Source organism: Falco rusticolus, chromosome Z (assembly GCF_015220075.1).
Source record: "Falco rusticolus isolate bFalRus1 chromosome Z, bFalRus1.pri, whole genome shotgun sequence".
Taxonomy (NCBI): domain Eukaryota; kingdom Metazoa; phylum Chordata; class Aves; order Falconiformes; family Falconidae; genus Falco; species Falco rusticolus.
Genome location: NC_051210.1, coordinates 29,065,735 through 29,082,625, shown reverse-complemented (window position 1 = coordinate 29,082,625; position 16,891 = coordinate 29,065,735). Strand labels below are relative to the sequence as shown.

Below are 16,891 nucleotides of genomic sequence, written 5' to 3'. Positions count from 1 at the left end.
CTGAAAAATCACACCATTATTTTAAAGCTTATGGCAAGTAGTGTGTGAAGCTTAGTGCTCATGAAGTATCTTGGTGAGGGTTTCTTTCCACAGGAGTCCAAGCTTCCCTGTTCTGCCTAATTATGGTGATACTGATCTAAGTCACAGGGATAAGCTTGACATCTGAAAGCTTGGCTCACTTTCTGAACTAGTTTCTGGTGTTTGCTGAGAAATTTCTTCTAACAAGTCTTAGATATAATAGTATGTTTAGAAGCGTTAAAATGCAGTCTCCCTTTTGCAGGCAGCAGCCCCTTAGCGGAGCTTACTGCAGACTGGATGGTGCTAACTTAAGGTGTGTAGCAGTCAGAGCTAGGTACAAATTGATGCAGTCCAGTCATGGACTGTTTTCTGTGGTTCTGTAAGCAAAATGATGAAATCATCTGACGATTCTTTAGGAGAGATTTTTCTTTGTCATTGAAATCCCTGCTTGTCGTTCTGAAAAGGAAGGAGCCTTTTCCTGATTTGAATGGCTATCCTGCAGTACACATGGGTGTTGAGGAAGCTAGTCTCTAAGACTCCCTTGTTAAGAGCTTTGGTGTATGAATTAAAGGGGAAACGTTGGAATAATCCTTAATACTACTTTCCTTGTTTGATCAAAGTGAGGGGAGAATTTCAAGCTAGTGCATTTTTGTTCAGAGTTGGAATAAAACCAAAGGAAGAAAGCAAAGGAAGAAAGGGAGTAGAGCTCTCTCCTGGACATGGCGAAGTGGCAGGCTGTGATGGAATGAGAACTCTGAAAAACTTATTGTGAAAACTTAAACTGGAAGCTGTAATTCTTTGGTTTGCAGGTTCCCTGCCTGCCTACTGATGAAGTTGTTAGAGGTTGGATAAAATACTTAAAAAAAGAGTTTCTTTCTAGACCCTAAGTAGATTTCCAGAGAGGCAGTATTTAATCTCAATGGAGCCTAGCAGTGTATTTTGGAAGCAGTAAGGACTTAGTTTTAGTTAGAAAAGATTCTGGTTTCATTTGTTACTTATGTACTGTTGACGATATATCTTGGACTCTAACCTTGTTACAGATACTATTGTTACCGAAATCTCGGAATGAAAAACTTATCGACACCAATGTGATGTAGATAAGCAGACACTTCTTTATTAATGGCCGGGTGCGTGAGCGAGTCCTCTCACGATCAACGCACACCAAGCTTCAAAATCAGATACCATATATAGAACTTATTCATACATATTCATTAAATATTCATACATAATCATAATATTTTCCATAAATCATTAACATATTCTCCTCCCATATCCAATTCTGCGCAGTAGAGCTTAGAAAGGTCCAGAAATGGGTCTGGGGTACGATTTGGGTAGGTGGTACATGAGTCAGTGGTCGTGATCTCCCCCTGCCGGAATTACCTTTTACTAAAGTTCACGGTTTCTTGGCAGGCAACTACAAGCTGTTCCAGTCGACTCTTCCCAATTTCCATTAATCTCATATTCCGACATCTCAATACACTTTCTACATACAGAAGACTGGTCAGATACAAAGAAACCTCTCAAACCCTAAATTATTACCTAAGTTTCAACAATGATTCCAGCCCATTTTTCTGGCCTTGGTACAGGATGTACAGAGGGTCTCATAGCAGCTTTTACTAAACAATTGTAAGTTTCCTCAAAATATATTTTTATCCTTCTATATTTCTATTCTATAAAATCTATAAAATCAAATAATCAAACAAATAAAGTCAATCAATCTTAACTTATTAACAAATCGATAACACTATCTGCTTGAATACTTTTTTTGTCAGGCAATAACAGCTAATCTGTGCTGTAAAGCTTGGCCATTTTCATTTTCCCTGACAGTTCGTGTTGACTGTAGCTTGTCTTTTAGTTTCCTAATTTATTCCCTGCTTTTTTGGTGCAATCTTACTAATATATGTAGAAGGCAATACATAATACATGAGCTGCATCTACAAACACCAACCAGAGCGTTTTAAGAAAGAATGAGTGTAGGGAAAACACACTTTATTGTCTTAATGAAGAATCATAAGGAGACTTTAAATACATCAGAATACATAATAACATTAGCAGAAATGGTAGATTTCAGAAGCTCTTATGAATCTTTATTTTTTTTCCCAATACATTTTAATAACAAATAATTTCAGAGCCATGGCTACCCTCCTCCCTTCCTCTTCTTTAATCAGTGTTATTAATGCTTTCTTAGTCTTTAGGGGCTCCTGATAATGCTAAACCATCAGAAAGTAAAAGAAGAAAAATACTTTTTGCGACTTTAGGGCTCCAAATGATTCTCACTAATGACTTCTATGTTTATTCAAAATCCCAACAATTTGCGTGGCCAGAATCATAGTGCTTATTTCTTAAGAGGATATTGATTGTATTTTTTTCCCCCTAAAAACCTAGTTATTTACTAAGGCTACTGGATAGATAACCAGAGGTATTTAAACAAAACCAAAGCAAAATACTCTTTGCATGCAGGTAATGAGGTTGCTGTGGATGGTTAGCAGTTAGATCAGAACAGTGAAGCAGCAAGCTGTATAATATGATTTTATTTACAAAAGTACAGTTTTGGCTTCTTCGTTTCCAACATTTAACACATATAAACTTCCATCTGGTTATCCTAAAAAAATGGCAGTTTTTAGGTTGGGGTTAGGCACACGGAAGATAAGGCAACTGTCTGGGTTGCACAGGAAATGTACTGTTTCAAGTCCACATTCTGGTACTGTCCCATGCAATTGATTATTTTTCCTTTATGTATGTCTTCTATGTTCATTTTATAAACACTAAATTATGAGTTCTTTGTGTTTGTTATGTAGTATGCTGAAAATTTGTGTGCTGTGTTGCTTAGTTCTACAGATACTTTTTTTTATTCTAGCCTATATGCAATAGACTTTAAATAAGCACAGCAGGATATTTTTTATATTTGAAAGACATGGTGGCTTTCATTAAAAATTATAATGATTATCACCTTGAATATTCTTTCCTTTATTTACAATGATAGGATGGGGGAAGAGAGAGGATATTTTCCTTGCCCTTCAATAACAGAGGATTATATTCAGAGGCCAAAGCTTTATTATCCCTATTTTTTCTCCAGATTTTAGGTGAAAAAGGTTCTAAGTATATTTACGAAATCATAATTCTTCAGTATTTATTTTGTGAAGGTGTGATGCCAACTTTAAGCTCCTTTGAATCGTATATCTTAGGCTAGAGATTTGCTAACAGTTTACAGGAAGTACTTACTATTCTCATTTTCAATACTTTCTACAGTGTATGGAATGTTAAAAAAGGTAGAAGGGCATCTATTAAAATACAAAGTGAGATGCAAATATTACAAATTTGATGTAACAGCTCAGATGTATTTAATTTTCCTAATAATTGTTTTTATCAGGTGAAGTAATTGTGAATTATTTTGTCTCAGAATACTGTCTATGGGAGGTTTTGTTGTGTGAAGTTCTTAAATTATTCTACAGTAAGATGTCCTCAAACTCTGTGTACCTTACCAGATTATGCAAAGTATTCCAAAGAACTGTATGAACAGTGGTGTTCGCTGCTTGATGCATGCCACCGAGTTGGGATGCCCAAGCCCTAGCTGCTGTTGCTAATTGCAGTGCTCAAGTAAACTGAAGTCTGGGAAATCAAACATTAAGAACATCCCATTCTGACAGATCTCAGAAGCCTTTTCAGGTCAGTTACATTGTGGGCTTTAGCATGGAGTCAGGGCCTTGGTTTCTTGCAGCCCTGAACTCACTTCAGTCACATAAACAGTTTGTTCCCTTTTCCCTTTGTTTTAAAAGATTTGAGGAGTTTCTGCTTTGTATCAAGGAATATGGATGCTGTTTCACAAGATCATCCTCTTTCCTTCTGTGGTTTCCTTTGATTTCCCTGCACACGTTTCACCTTCTGTGGCAATGAGGTGGGAATATTACTGTCTGGTTTAGTATACAGAACCTGAAGGTTTCATCTGCAGACCTTACCTTACCCAAAGTAAAAAATAGTAATACAAGGTCAGGTAACAAGGCCATTGTAGTAAAAATACACACAGAGGCTGAGTCCAGGTGGCTAAAGCAGCTCAATTTTATTTCACTTTTTAGCTTTGCCTGACTTACTGTAATGTAGTTTAAATAAAAATTTAAAATCAATTGTGTGTATGCATGTATGGTTATAATGAGGTAGACATGTAGAATCACAAAGTAGAGTGCAACAGGGGATCTCGGTGTCACTACCAAATGCAAATGTGAAATGCAAATATTATTCTTGCTGTTTGAACTAGGCACTGAAGCTCCTCGTGAAGTCAACAGAGCCTCCACATAATTTAAATCCTCCATGCGACGAGTCCATCCAAACTAATTTTCATCTGTGTTTCAGCTAATGCAACTCAGTCATTTTTCATAAAATTTCTTACTAGGAGCAAGTAAAGAGTCTCAGAAACTCAGTGCTGTGCCAGGGCTTGTTTGGTCTGGGATTTAGTCTTTGTGGAAAATCTAGCTGTCTGTGTTTCTCCCAGTTCTCATTATTGTCTACCCCAATCCTATAACTGTTTTATCCCACCTTGCTTGTATCTCTCCATCACCTTGGCTCAATCCTTGATTGAGGAATAAGAAATTCCTGGTGCTGACTGATGCACACATCTGCCATACAGATATCTCTCTTCTCCCTCTGTATTGCTGGAGCATGACATGGAGACTGCTGCTATGCTGGAGGGAAGTAATTTCTTCAGAGTTTTGGTTTCTTCTCCTGAGACAGCGGTGTGCAAGGCAGCCCAGTTGCCGTGGGATGGATGATAGTCACTGTAGATGGAGTGAATCAAAGTACTTAAAGAGTGGTAATTTGTGAGAAAAATCTGCTGAATCTGTAGAAACATTTTTTTTTTAATTAGTTCTTAACCTTCTGCTCAAATTAGTTTGAATATTTCCAGACATTAAAATGACACATTTTCCTTTTCATCATTTCTGCTTTTCCTTCCTTTCCTACCCCGCAACTTTTAAGTTCTGTTCAAATCATGGAAGTGCCTATGGATAGTCTTTAAATTCTTAACAGAGATTCAGAGAGCAAGGCAGTATTTTCTGCTAACTACATTTGTGACAATAGATGAAAAACAAATGAAAATTAGTTTGGGCAGACTCTTGGCATCAAGAATTTCAATTATCTGGTGGCACTGTGAGCTCTGGTGTCTAGTTGAGGTGCCAGGCTTAAACTTCTTCAGCTGGTGACATGGATATATCTGTGCATTGTATACGCCTCTCACTTAGTGAGCGAGTGAGCAATTAGACAATGTGTAGGTACCTCTAAATTATATTTCTCAGAAACTTCATGTAAAAATTGCCCTTTATTCTTCTTGGTAGAAGGAGCAGTAAGTGTCCCTCATATCAGATCCTCCACCAGAGTGAAACAGAAATTGGAAATTTGAGATAACTGCATAACTAGTTTTGATTAGAAAACTAGTTTTGCTTGCCTTTTTACAATTTCTAGACAAACTGTTACCATGGAATCGGTATTTAAACTGCTCTGTTGAGATGTCAATGATTAATTTGTTATTGAACAGTCTTCCTGTGTGTTTAAACTTTGAAACATTCCCTTTTGTGTTTTCTAGGGATAAAATTAATTTTTAGCATCTCTTTTCTGTGAGAATTCCTGTATTTACGTGTTCAGGCTGCTTTCTTGGTTTAACTGATCCTCTTCTGTGGTGCTGCAGACCTGAATGTATACACAGTTATGTAAGGAGTTATAATTAAGATCTGAGAAACATCATGCATAGATGACTGTAGGCTCTAATATTCGTTTGCTTTTTGTTATTTTGCTATGAAGCTTATTGCAGACAGTTTTCTTTCAGTTGACTTCTTAAAACAATTTTTAAGCAACTTCTTACAGAAAGAATAAACTACTCTTAGGTCAAAGTAGAAGCCATCAACTGATTTGCTTTCAAGTGAACGGGCAATATGATTTCTTGTTAAACAAATACAACTTTACATGTAAGCAAATCCATTGTGCATTATGTAATAGCTATTTTGCATACTATAGGACACCACACATAATTTTTTTAATGACTAAACTTTTTTCAAAACAAAACTAAAAAGACCCCAACCCCCAAACAACTACTGAGGCAGTCATACATTCTATAATGGATAGCTTCTGGGTTTGTTTGAAGTACAACAAATGAGTTTTGAATCTGTAACACTATGGGAGTATGTATACGCAAGGAAGAGATAATACTGGAATATAACCCTTTTGAAAGTATTTTGCTTTCACATTCAAAATGAAAGGCTAGATTAAGTTTCTCATTGGAGAAAATAAAGCTTATAGGAAGTTTAATATCTCAAATATGCAGATTGCTCTTAAAAAACAAATGAGGTCTTGCTTCAGGAATGGCAAATTAGAGATTTTGTAGCAATTTCAGATCAAGATTCTGAGCATAAAAATGTATGTGTCTTTTAAATAAATTTCAGGAAGTTTTTGAAATGTCTGAGTCCATGTCTAAGCATCTTGTTTTATTGCTGTACTTCAGTTTGTCACGTTACTGGAAATCCAAAACAAGACTTTCTTGTTGGAGGGAAGAAGCAGAATTTTTTTAGAGGAAGCCATTTGAGTTTTGGACAAGATGCAAGCATTACATTTTGGTCAGTTTACTTCTTTACATTTTATTGTCCTTTAAATCCACTGCATTTAAAGTAGAAGTATGTAAATTTTGGCCTGGTTTTTGGATCTGTGTGGATCAGATGTAAAGTGTCTTCTCACTTAGGGAAATCAAGGTGCTTAGCTCTATAAAACAAACCCAGTGTGTTTATGATTGAATGAACCACAAGTATGAACAGAATATCTTTAAATATATCTATAAAATACAGTCTTTACCTCACAGGGAGAGTCTGGAAATGTATCTGATCGATTTTGTAGTTTTGGGCACAGTGTAAATGAGACTTTCTGGTGCTGCAGTATATTTTTTCTGGCTCTGCTGTGTTCTGTTCTGGCCAGCTAGCTGTGTGTTAATCCTTTCACAGAAAGGAAATCTGTGGAGTGCGGTCTTCTGATTATAATAAAATACTCAAAAGAGTTTTGTGTAAGTTACATTTACAGCAAGGAGCTGTCTGGGACTGTAGCAAGTTAGGTACTTGTAGGAAAAATGCTAAAATTTATTTTGTGGAAATAAGAGGATGGTTTTGCTCTTAGCTGAGGAAGATGTTCTCAGTGATGTGAAAAATGTAAGGAGTGGTGTGCTTGCTGGTGAAAACTGTATCTGCTTCATCCCCAAAGATTAAAGAGTGAAGGGTCAGATCTCTCCACAAAGCTAGAAACATAAATGTCAAATATTACATCTTTAAATGTATTTGCTATGCCAGAGTATGTCACTGGGAGTCTCCTAATGATGAGTTTGTCCCGTATTGTCAGATCTTGCCTTTGCATTACTTCTGTTCTTCAGGAAGTTTCTGAGATTATTTTTTTTTTTAACCTTTGATGTGTCTTTTTTTTCTTTCTGGATTTGTGGAAACAACTAGTTTCTTGGTGCTTGTTTTGTGTTCCAAGTCTGTTCTATGTGGACATGGAGGCTGCAGGATCCAGGGAGAAATCTTTCTGCCAGTCTCAGGGAGTTGCTGGAAGAAATCACCTTTGTTTCTTGTGAAAATAGTGTCACTCTGGGGGGCTAAAACCAATATTGTTTGTTCCCTGCAGCTCTTTGAAAACTGCTGCACTTCTGTGGGAGGTGAATCAGCAGGGAAGGCAGCAAACTGAAGCCTTTCACTTAGGTAGAAATAAAGCTAGTCTAAAGCTGGAGCTTCTTGTACTGTTGCAAAATTGGCCGTGCATTTGTGGCTCTAGATGAGTTCAGGTTTGTTGACTGTAATGCAAAAGCAACCTAAGCCTTATGTTCCTTCTGAATAGAACATCATTTGTATTTCAGGTGGGATGGAGCTTGTCAACAGATGGAACACAGCAGCTGAAAGCTCTTCTTCCTTCAAGTTACAGGATGACTTTCTTACCCTCAAGCTACTGGAGTTCAAAAAGAAATTTTGCTTGGTACTAAGTAACTATCACAGAATTGATTGTGTTTTCCTGTTTGCAGAGACAGGGTACTTGACTAAGCAGGTTAATGTTATGAGGGTAATTCCCACTTAAAATACCCATTTTCTTCACCTGCTCGATGGTCTTCCTTCTACCCTGGTCTCTGCCTTTCCAGTTCAGTTCTGTCTTGACTGCAAAGATAGTACCCATACGGAGCTTTGGTTCTTATTCAGCCTAATGGTTGGGTAACTTCCAGTTCTTGAAGCAAGCTGGGAACAAGCTAATGCTGAAATTGACAGCTAGTTCAAGTAAGACTTGGCAAAGCTTATTTCAGATGTAATTAACTATATTTACTTATATTTACTGTAATTTGTAGTAACACAACTTAGATTTAATTTTTGACAGCAGATTCTTCTGCCATGTGGTGATGTTTGCTTCAGTTGAGGTGGTTGTCACTGACAGCTAATCTTTCTGTGGCAGCGTGTAGTCAAGTGATTAATCACCTTAAACAATATTCTTAACTAACAGCATTCTGTCTTACAGTGAGAACAATCTGGAAACAATTTGCCTTGTCTGCCTTTTTTTCAACATGATCTGCATGCTACCTAGCTTTTGAAGAACCTGATTAGAGGGCTTTCCTGTCTGTCATTTTAAAATGCTGTTACATCTTTAATAACAGTTGCAAAAGTTTGAATGGCTATGCATTGAAGTTGTATTCTGGTTCTCATTTGCTGTATTTAGGAGTTACACTTAGATGGATAGAATGTTTCTTATTATCAGTTTGTAAATTCAGTTAAACAGCATTATGATCTAGGAACTTTTTTTTTTTAATCACAAAACATTGGTCCAATTTTTATTTATACATTGGTCCAATGAACTCTTCACCTTGGAGAATGATTTCTCTTGCTAATTAAAATGGCCTTGTTCAGTATGTTCTGAGACAAAAGAGAATTAAGTCTGTATGTTTATTGTACTAGTGGGTGATGGACTTTTGATTAGGGCTTGACAGCAGTTCATGCTTTAGTTTGACCATATAATAATTATTTCTTAGACAGGGTCCAAAAACCTTGAGTAATATGGAAGAAGCAGCTCTGGAAAGTAACTTCCCTGTAAATGTTTGCTTTAGGTGGCTTCTGAACTGTTTACAGTTACTCCACATAATTTGGAGGGTTTATGGTCAGTGGCAATTTTGTATGGCCTCCAGAAAAATACATTCAGATGGAGAAATGGGTTACATAACTAGCTTAACAGAGAAAGATGCAGTATTTCTGTGATTACTGGTGATTAAAATGATTGATTTTAGTTGTATTTGACAGTCATAAGTAGAGGATGGTATGTTTTCCAGAATAGTGAGTCTTGTTGCAACTTTATTGTCATTAAAGGCTATAGTTGCACAGTGACCAGTTTAATCATATTGCAATCAGTAAGGACTTTTCTGTAAAATAGCAAGCTTGTTTTATTTAAGACTATTAATTCCTCACTAGTTGAAGGTTATAGTTTACAGCACAGGCTTGTTACATGTGTATTTAAGTGTAACTAGCTAGTATTTGGAGGTTGTTTTTTTATACCTTTAGGATTAAACTTGTAGTTGCAGTAAACCCTTGGGTCTCTTGTTATTTGCTGTGAGAAGGAAAGTCAAGGTTATGTATGTTTGTATATACCCATGTACTCATACACCCATATATTTGTACATGTTCTCTGCAAAGCTGTTTTCCTTGATGTGTCAGCAGAGACAAATAGGAAAGCAAGATATGGCGTAGAGATATTATGTATTCATGTTTGAAATATGTCTTTTAATCCCAGGCAGTGTATCAGAAATTTGAATGAAATATAACATTATAAACGATGATCTGTAGTATATATAAGGAAAGGTATGTGCCAGAGCCAAAATGGAAAGCATTTTTATGCAAACTTTTATGAATGTCATAATTCTAAACCTTAAGCTACTATTAGGCATACCAGTAACCATAAAGCCTGTTTACACAAGTTCAGGGGCTTTCCTCTTACGTAATTATAAGTTTATCTATTTTAAAGAATCTTAAAAACAGAACTTTGCATTCAGTTATCTCTGTTTATTAGTGTTCAGTGAAAAGTATTTTTTGCAGCCTGCGATGCAGTGGTAAAGAATGTGGAAAAATTATGCTTAGGTAGATGTGAACTGATTAAATTGCTTTTTACAGTAAAAGTGATTCTGAAGTTGCTTATGAAGAATAGTGTATGTAACTAACACAGATGAGTTTTTAAAAATTGTATTTATTTATTTGGTCCATATTTGAGCAAACTAATGTGTGGTCATTTTCACATGCAAATACTTTGATTTGGTTGCATGCACATAGGACTCACATTAATCATAACAGGAGACACATGGTAAATAAATGTCACAATTTGGTTTACTTTGCATAGAGTAACTATACAGTTAAATAGAAGTGTACAGCCACCTGCAGGTATGTATGCCTGCAAAAGTAATGAACTTGTATTTTGGGAAGCTGTTCACAAAACCACTTTAAAATATATTGGTTGAATTTTGAAAGTGCCACACTGCTGAGGTAATTTAAAGAAAAGAAAAGAAAAGAAAACAAAAAACACCCAAAAAGCACAAAAATCCCTTTTAAAAATCCACACAGTATGTAACAGTAGAACTTCGGTGATGAAGAAATTCCAGAACTTTATTGTCTTAATACTTGACAGTTTTTTGCATTCTTGTTTTAAAATTAGGTGAGAGTCAGGATGCACCCAATAACCTTCAAATTCATGCAGTTCTGATGGAAATGTTTCTAAAATGATTGAATTTTCTATTAATATTACTTATAATCATTCTGCCATACAGAACAGAAATTTACACTATGAATTAGTAGCTGGCCATCTTTCTAAATTCAGAGAAGTTGTATTCTTTACTGCTTAGCTGAAGAAGAAACGATGTTACATCTGTGTTTAGACAATTTCTACCCCTCCACCCCCGTTTACCTGAAAGAGAAATAAAAATATCATCTAAACAAGCAGCTGTTTGCAAGTCAGTTATTATTTTCTATTGAACATGTAAGCTTGAGTAGAAAATGCAAGTGCACCCTATATATATACCTCTGTGCACTTTTGGTGGAGGAGACCTCTCCAAGGAATGATGAGATACTTAGTTCTCAGCAGCACTGATTCTGCAAATATGCTATTTGTCCTGATAATATGCATATAAACCTGATTAAACTAAAGTGGCTGCTGGGTATTGTAACTGTCTTGTGAATCAATCTTTGCATTTCTTTAAAATCACTTTATCTTTAAGCATGTAATAGGAATCATAGGTTCATGCTTTGTTTTTTCTGTGTAATGTCTTAAAACTGTGTGTCAGAGGTCTTAGTGGCAACAGAAGTAGTTTTACAGGAGGCAGTTCTATAACTGTTCTGTAATACCTGCCATCAAACTGAGAAAAGCTGTCAAATGTATAATGTTACTCAATTGTTCAGGTTTCTTTTACTCTTGTATATAATTCTGAAGCTGAAAACAAAACTGAGTTTGGATTTGTTCTCCTTCCTTTACGTGGGAGAATTGTGTTTTGTTTGGTGGTTTTTAATAATGCATATTAGTGGATTAACTGGCCTTGCTGACATGGCCATCTTTTCACCCATCTCTTTCCTTGATGCACAGTCCTGCAGGATGTCAAGATAATCTTAAAAATTGAATATATGATTTGAGGGTTTGAAGAATGCTTACTTTTCATTGTACAATCTCTCTTGGAGTGTGTTACAAAAACATTTATAACCTTGTGTTTTCAGTACCACAGGGGCTTGAGGTATTTAGGTCAAAAAGGTAAGAGGGAAAAACATATTTCATGTTCCTTGCTTAAAAGCACTGTTAGAAGGCACCCAAGCAGAAAGTGCAGTAGATCAGCAGTTGTAGTCACTGGATGCAATCATCCAAACTGTCTGAAGTGATTTTGCTTAACCTGGGCTATCCTTAGAGTCTTTTTAAAATATTTTTGAAATTAGTTTATGAAATTGTGGTGTTGCCTTCCATTTCTTACGTTGTTCTGACTGGACAGGTAATTTTGTGAATCCTAATTCATGATCTGTATTAATTTTGTAAGAGCATTACTGCAACAAACATTGCAATGTTTCCCCTTTTGGTCACCCAAATGCCTTCCCAGATTTTATGCAGGAAGAAGTGTTTGCCGCTGTCAAAGCTGGTTTCCTTTCCTGTCCCTTTGACCTCTGTGGTATGTGACTAATATGTTAAGTGTGTTAAAACCCTTCCAAACAGCTTTGCAGACTAAAGCCAGTCTAAATTAAACACTGCATGTTGTACTTGGAAAATATAGTATTTTTTATTAGCAATAAAACTTCATTTATATGTTTCACCTGTTTTGTTATGGGGTGTAGGAACTGAGGAAGATCTTGAACTGGCAACTTTTCTGTTTCTTGTAATCAGCTGAAGGTAAAAGGGTATTTGGAGAGTAAGGCCTAGGCCTTATTTTGCTGTAACACTGTTTCAGAAAATAATAGATTTCCTCTAGGGGGCAATGCTTCTCTCCTCTCTTGAAAGAGGATAGGAAAATATCATTTTAGCAGGGGATAAGGAACTGCCTTCAATGCTGTGTCTATCTTTCAAGTATTGCTTTGGGTTCATGGACTTAAGCAAGACAGCTTTTTAAAAGCCAAGTACATAAAAACCTTTGAAACTCTAGATGTTATGTTAAAGTATGCATCTTTCCGGGCCAAGTGACGTTTTTTGATACCACTTTCTCACAACTGTCATTAAGTAGTTCAATGAAAGCTTGTAACTCAAAGTATGCTGGTTGTGATCTTTGACCACTCCTTTCTTCTTTCTCTTGGCCATGAAGAGAACAAGGTGCCTGTAGCAATCTGTATGCTTAGGTTCACTTGGGGGCTGGAGGCAGTCATGAAGTTTTTCTGTTGCTGTTGAAATCAGGAGCCCAAATTTTCTACAGTTGTTTAACCAATCCACCGTAGTAATTGGTATTCATGTATGCAGGATATTTGTCCTTACTGTAGAGTGACATTCCCCATGTGTTACTCTCTCTTAGTTCTCCTTGTGGTTGAATGTTGTCTTGAATAGATTCGTAGTAGTTGGTGTCCTGGCCAAAAATATGACCAAATGTGACCCGGCCAAAAGTGTTTCTGAAGGCACATGTGATGTGTAATCTGTAGAGTACTTCCGAGTAGATTCTCGAGTAGGTTTAATTGATCAGACCCCGTGACTACTTCACAGACCTTTTGCTGTTGATTTTTCCCTGTAAAAGTAGTTCTAGTCAATCAACCTGACAGGTAAGATACATCTATTCCTTGATGTGAACAAAATCAACTTTAATTTAAGTGATTGTTGAGACACATTCTCAGAAGGAGCAATATATGCTTTCCTGTTATTAGGAATGCAAACTGAAGGAGTCAGTTAGAATAGGACATACTTTCAAATATATATATATATTTTTTCCAGATTTTTGAAGGAGTCTGCTGTACCCTTGGCATGCCAGACTTGCAAGTTATCAGAGAGATTTTAGATCGCTATTGGTATTTTGTATTGCATTTCAGACTGTAGTTTCCTCCTTCCTTCAAATCTTTCATGCTTTCAAAAAATATCTATTGAATAAAAAAAAAAAAAAATAGCAATCAGGTGGAAGAAAATAAGAAAGTAATGAAATTGTATTTGGGTTGTGATTGCAGCCATCAGTATCCAATGTTTACTTCCAAACTTTCGTACAGCTAAGATGGCTATTCCTGTCAAAGTACACATTGCTGCAAATAACACTGGAGTGCAGGTTGGTGTTACAGTTCACTAGAGTGGAAAAGAGGGATCATCCTGAATGTGCTGTTTTCGTTAATTTCCCAATTTTTTTTTTTTACTTGTAAAGTAATAGTCAAACTGTGTCTAATAGCTATTGTTTAGGCAAAATTTTCATTAATTTCACTGGGATTTCAGGCTTGGGCTGGCAAGCTGATAAGTTACCTCTAGAATTCTGTGGACCATTCTTGGATGTTGAAATTTATCCTTGTGTTCGCAGGCTCCTTCTGTCTACTGTCTAACACACTAGTTCTTTGAGCTTTTTACTTTCTTTTTTTTTTTTTTTTTAACAGAGTCACAGGTTGTTTTTATGATGTGCAGCTGTATGAGTAGTATGGAAGGTTCTTTGAAACCTTTTGGTCTTGATGATGGCTATTACCTCCCTGCTTGTTATAGTTTGAGAGTCTAGGTTCTGATGCATGCTGTTCTTTTTAAAACTGCTGTGGTTTGTTATTTTCTCCTTTTATTTAATATTGTTTTTAAGGGAGTGAAGTTTCCAAAGGCAGCAATACTAATCAGATAACCTACTTCCACTGCTAATGCGGTTCCCCTTCACTACATTCTTTTGCCAGTTTCCTCAGTCCCCATGGTGTGCCAGTTTAGCTCTCTGGGCTGATGGAAAACTGGGTCAGCAGTGCTGGAGGGCGAAAAGGGCTTCCATTTGTGTGTTTAACAAGAACAGCCATGCGGGAGACTGAGGTCATGCAGCCAAGCAGGGAATGAGGAGGAGACTATTTGTCTCTTGTGAGACCAAGGTGGGGTGGGCTTGTCATTCATTTTCATGAAATCTTACCCTAAACCAGCCTTGGAGCTCTGTTCCCTGTAACACCTCTCCAACTCCTTTTCGCTGAAGTACTTGTTTGGCATCTTTGCTCATAACAATTTCACATTTAATAACAATACCAGGGTTTGCTGAATTCAAGTACTTTGTGCCTACATAACTTTCTTATAAAGAGATGTCTGAATATGTGTGAGTGTCTTGCAGTTGAGGCAGTAAATTCATTGAAATTGGTGCAGATGATAATATTCAAATATTGATTACTTTGCTTGGGGTTTTTTTGTTTGCTTTTCTGGGTTTTTTATATTTCATTTTTGCGGGTTTTTTTAAATAGAATTAGTAAAATGCATTCCCTCAGTGTAAAAACATTTCTGAGGAAGGTATTTGTAGGATTTGTTTATGCATTGCAAATTTTATTCTTAGTTCTACCCTGTAAGGGTTTGGAAGAAAGAAGAGCAATATTGTAAGAATATGTTTGTCCTCAGTTTTAATGATGCTTTTGTGTCTCAGTGGTGTTATTTCCTTAGACACTCCATGTACTATTGCATGGTAATCTTTTTTTTTTTTTACATATAAAACTAGTATAATTCCTGATACACTTTTCTATTTTTTTTGTTGTTGATATCTTAATTGTTTTAGGATACATTTGTAGTAATAGTGGTGATAAGAGAAACATAGTAGGCTTTCAGGCTAATAGGATTAATCAGTTTTAAACAAAAGGCAGAAGATTGTTGGCTTTTAGAAGCCAGTTTGAAATCATGTTTAGTTTTTCATAGATAATTTTCTCTTCAAGAACAAAGGATACTTAGGGAAAGCAAATAGTTAAAATTAACATCAACTTGACACTGAAAATGAAACAAATGTCACAAGGACCAAGCATTTTTCCTTTCAAAAAGACAACTGCAATTTGGGAATCAAGATAATATAACTTTAAGTGCCTCCTTTTCTTAGTTTTTGCTTGTACTTTTAATATTTTTTTTTTAGAATTTGCATTTTATTTCAGAAAAGTATATTCAGAAGTCTTTTGAAAAGTTTCAACAGGAGGAATTTGCTTTAGGAATGTGTTATTGCATATTTGACATTGTGTAGAATATGCCTGTGTATATTGATATTGTTTGGATTTTTTTTTCCCTTTTGGAGCTTTGCATATCTGATATTATTCACAGTTAACGTGTGATTCCTTCATTGAGATTGTTATCAGGGGTTTGCCACTGTAAACTTCTAAGAAGTCTGAGCTCCTTTATGTACTTCATGTAATTAGATGTATTTTAAAATGAGATTTTTGTGATTGTCAGAACTCTAAATTATCAGTGTGAGGAAAGTAGTAAATCTATCCAAGATAACTTACATAAAGAAATGTAGATGTAGGGCTCACCTGTATGTATAAGTGCTTACACAGTCCTATGAAAGGATTTTCTATTTAAGTTTATCATTTAGATACATTTCCTTTAGGAATTAATATACTTAAAAGTACATGACTTGATTTGATAACAGTTTTGAAATATCTGTTACAGATCGGGCTGAACAATTCTATTTTTCAAAAGCTGTTACTGCTAGTGAGTTTTTAATAATTATGCTGTTAAGATAAAAATTAATATGTAGTATTGTCAACCAGCATCATCTTTGAATAGAATAATTGCTGACGTTTGGAGATAATTTTAACTATCTCTGGTTTAACAAATCTCTTGCTTTGTTTTAAATAGCTGTACCAACCAATACAATCCTTAATGAATTCTGTTAGTAATCCAGACAAAGAAGAGGAACCAAAGACTGGATATTGCAGTTCACTGTTTGGTCACCTGTGCCTGTTGTTTTAATGTCTTTAATGCAGCACTGTGCACCCTCCCTATTCTCTAAAGCTTATTTTGGGGGCTTCAGACATTGCCTAGCTCCTTATTCCTTAAGGAAGGTTCAGGCCTTCACTGCCTGACCAGAACTGCTCACTAAGTAGAGCCCTTTCTTTGGCACTGGATGGGTCAGGCCTGCAAGACTTCCTACTGGGATCAATAGCGTTCATGTTTGCTTTCATAGGTGCATAATAGACAAGAATCTTGGCAAAGACCTGCACACATAGCTTCTGCAGAGAAACAGATTTGAGTCTTTACAAAATTTTTGAAGTAATTAATAGGTGGAAAGGGAGCTATTGGAATATGCATTGATTATTCCACTCAAAAAAAAAAAAAAAAAAGAAAAAAAAAAGTGTTCTGCCTAACCAGGGCCCAGTCTGCAGTTCAAACCCATCATATATTGGTACTTGTGTAATTCTTAGATAGAAATTCGGAGCCAGTAGTCTTCTGTGCTGGTAATTCTTCTCCGATTTTGGGATCCATTTTT

The 16,891-nt window shown here is 36.0% G+C and overlaps 1 long non-coding RNA gene across 1 annotated transcript; it reads left to right on the top strand.

Annotated features, from left to right (window-relative positions):
* Positions 1–3,509: 3,509 nt before the first annotated feature.
* LOC119140946 lies at positions 3,510–11,122 on the top strand. The gene is made up of 4 exons (XR_005101792.1): positions 3,510–3,684; positions 3,795–3,913; positions 6,503–6,614; positions 7,892–11,122. It is a non-coding gene; the product is annotated as an uncharacterized LOC119140946 (long non-coding RNA).
* Positions 11,123–16,891: the final 5,769 nt, after the last annotated feature.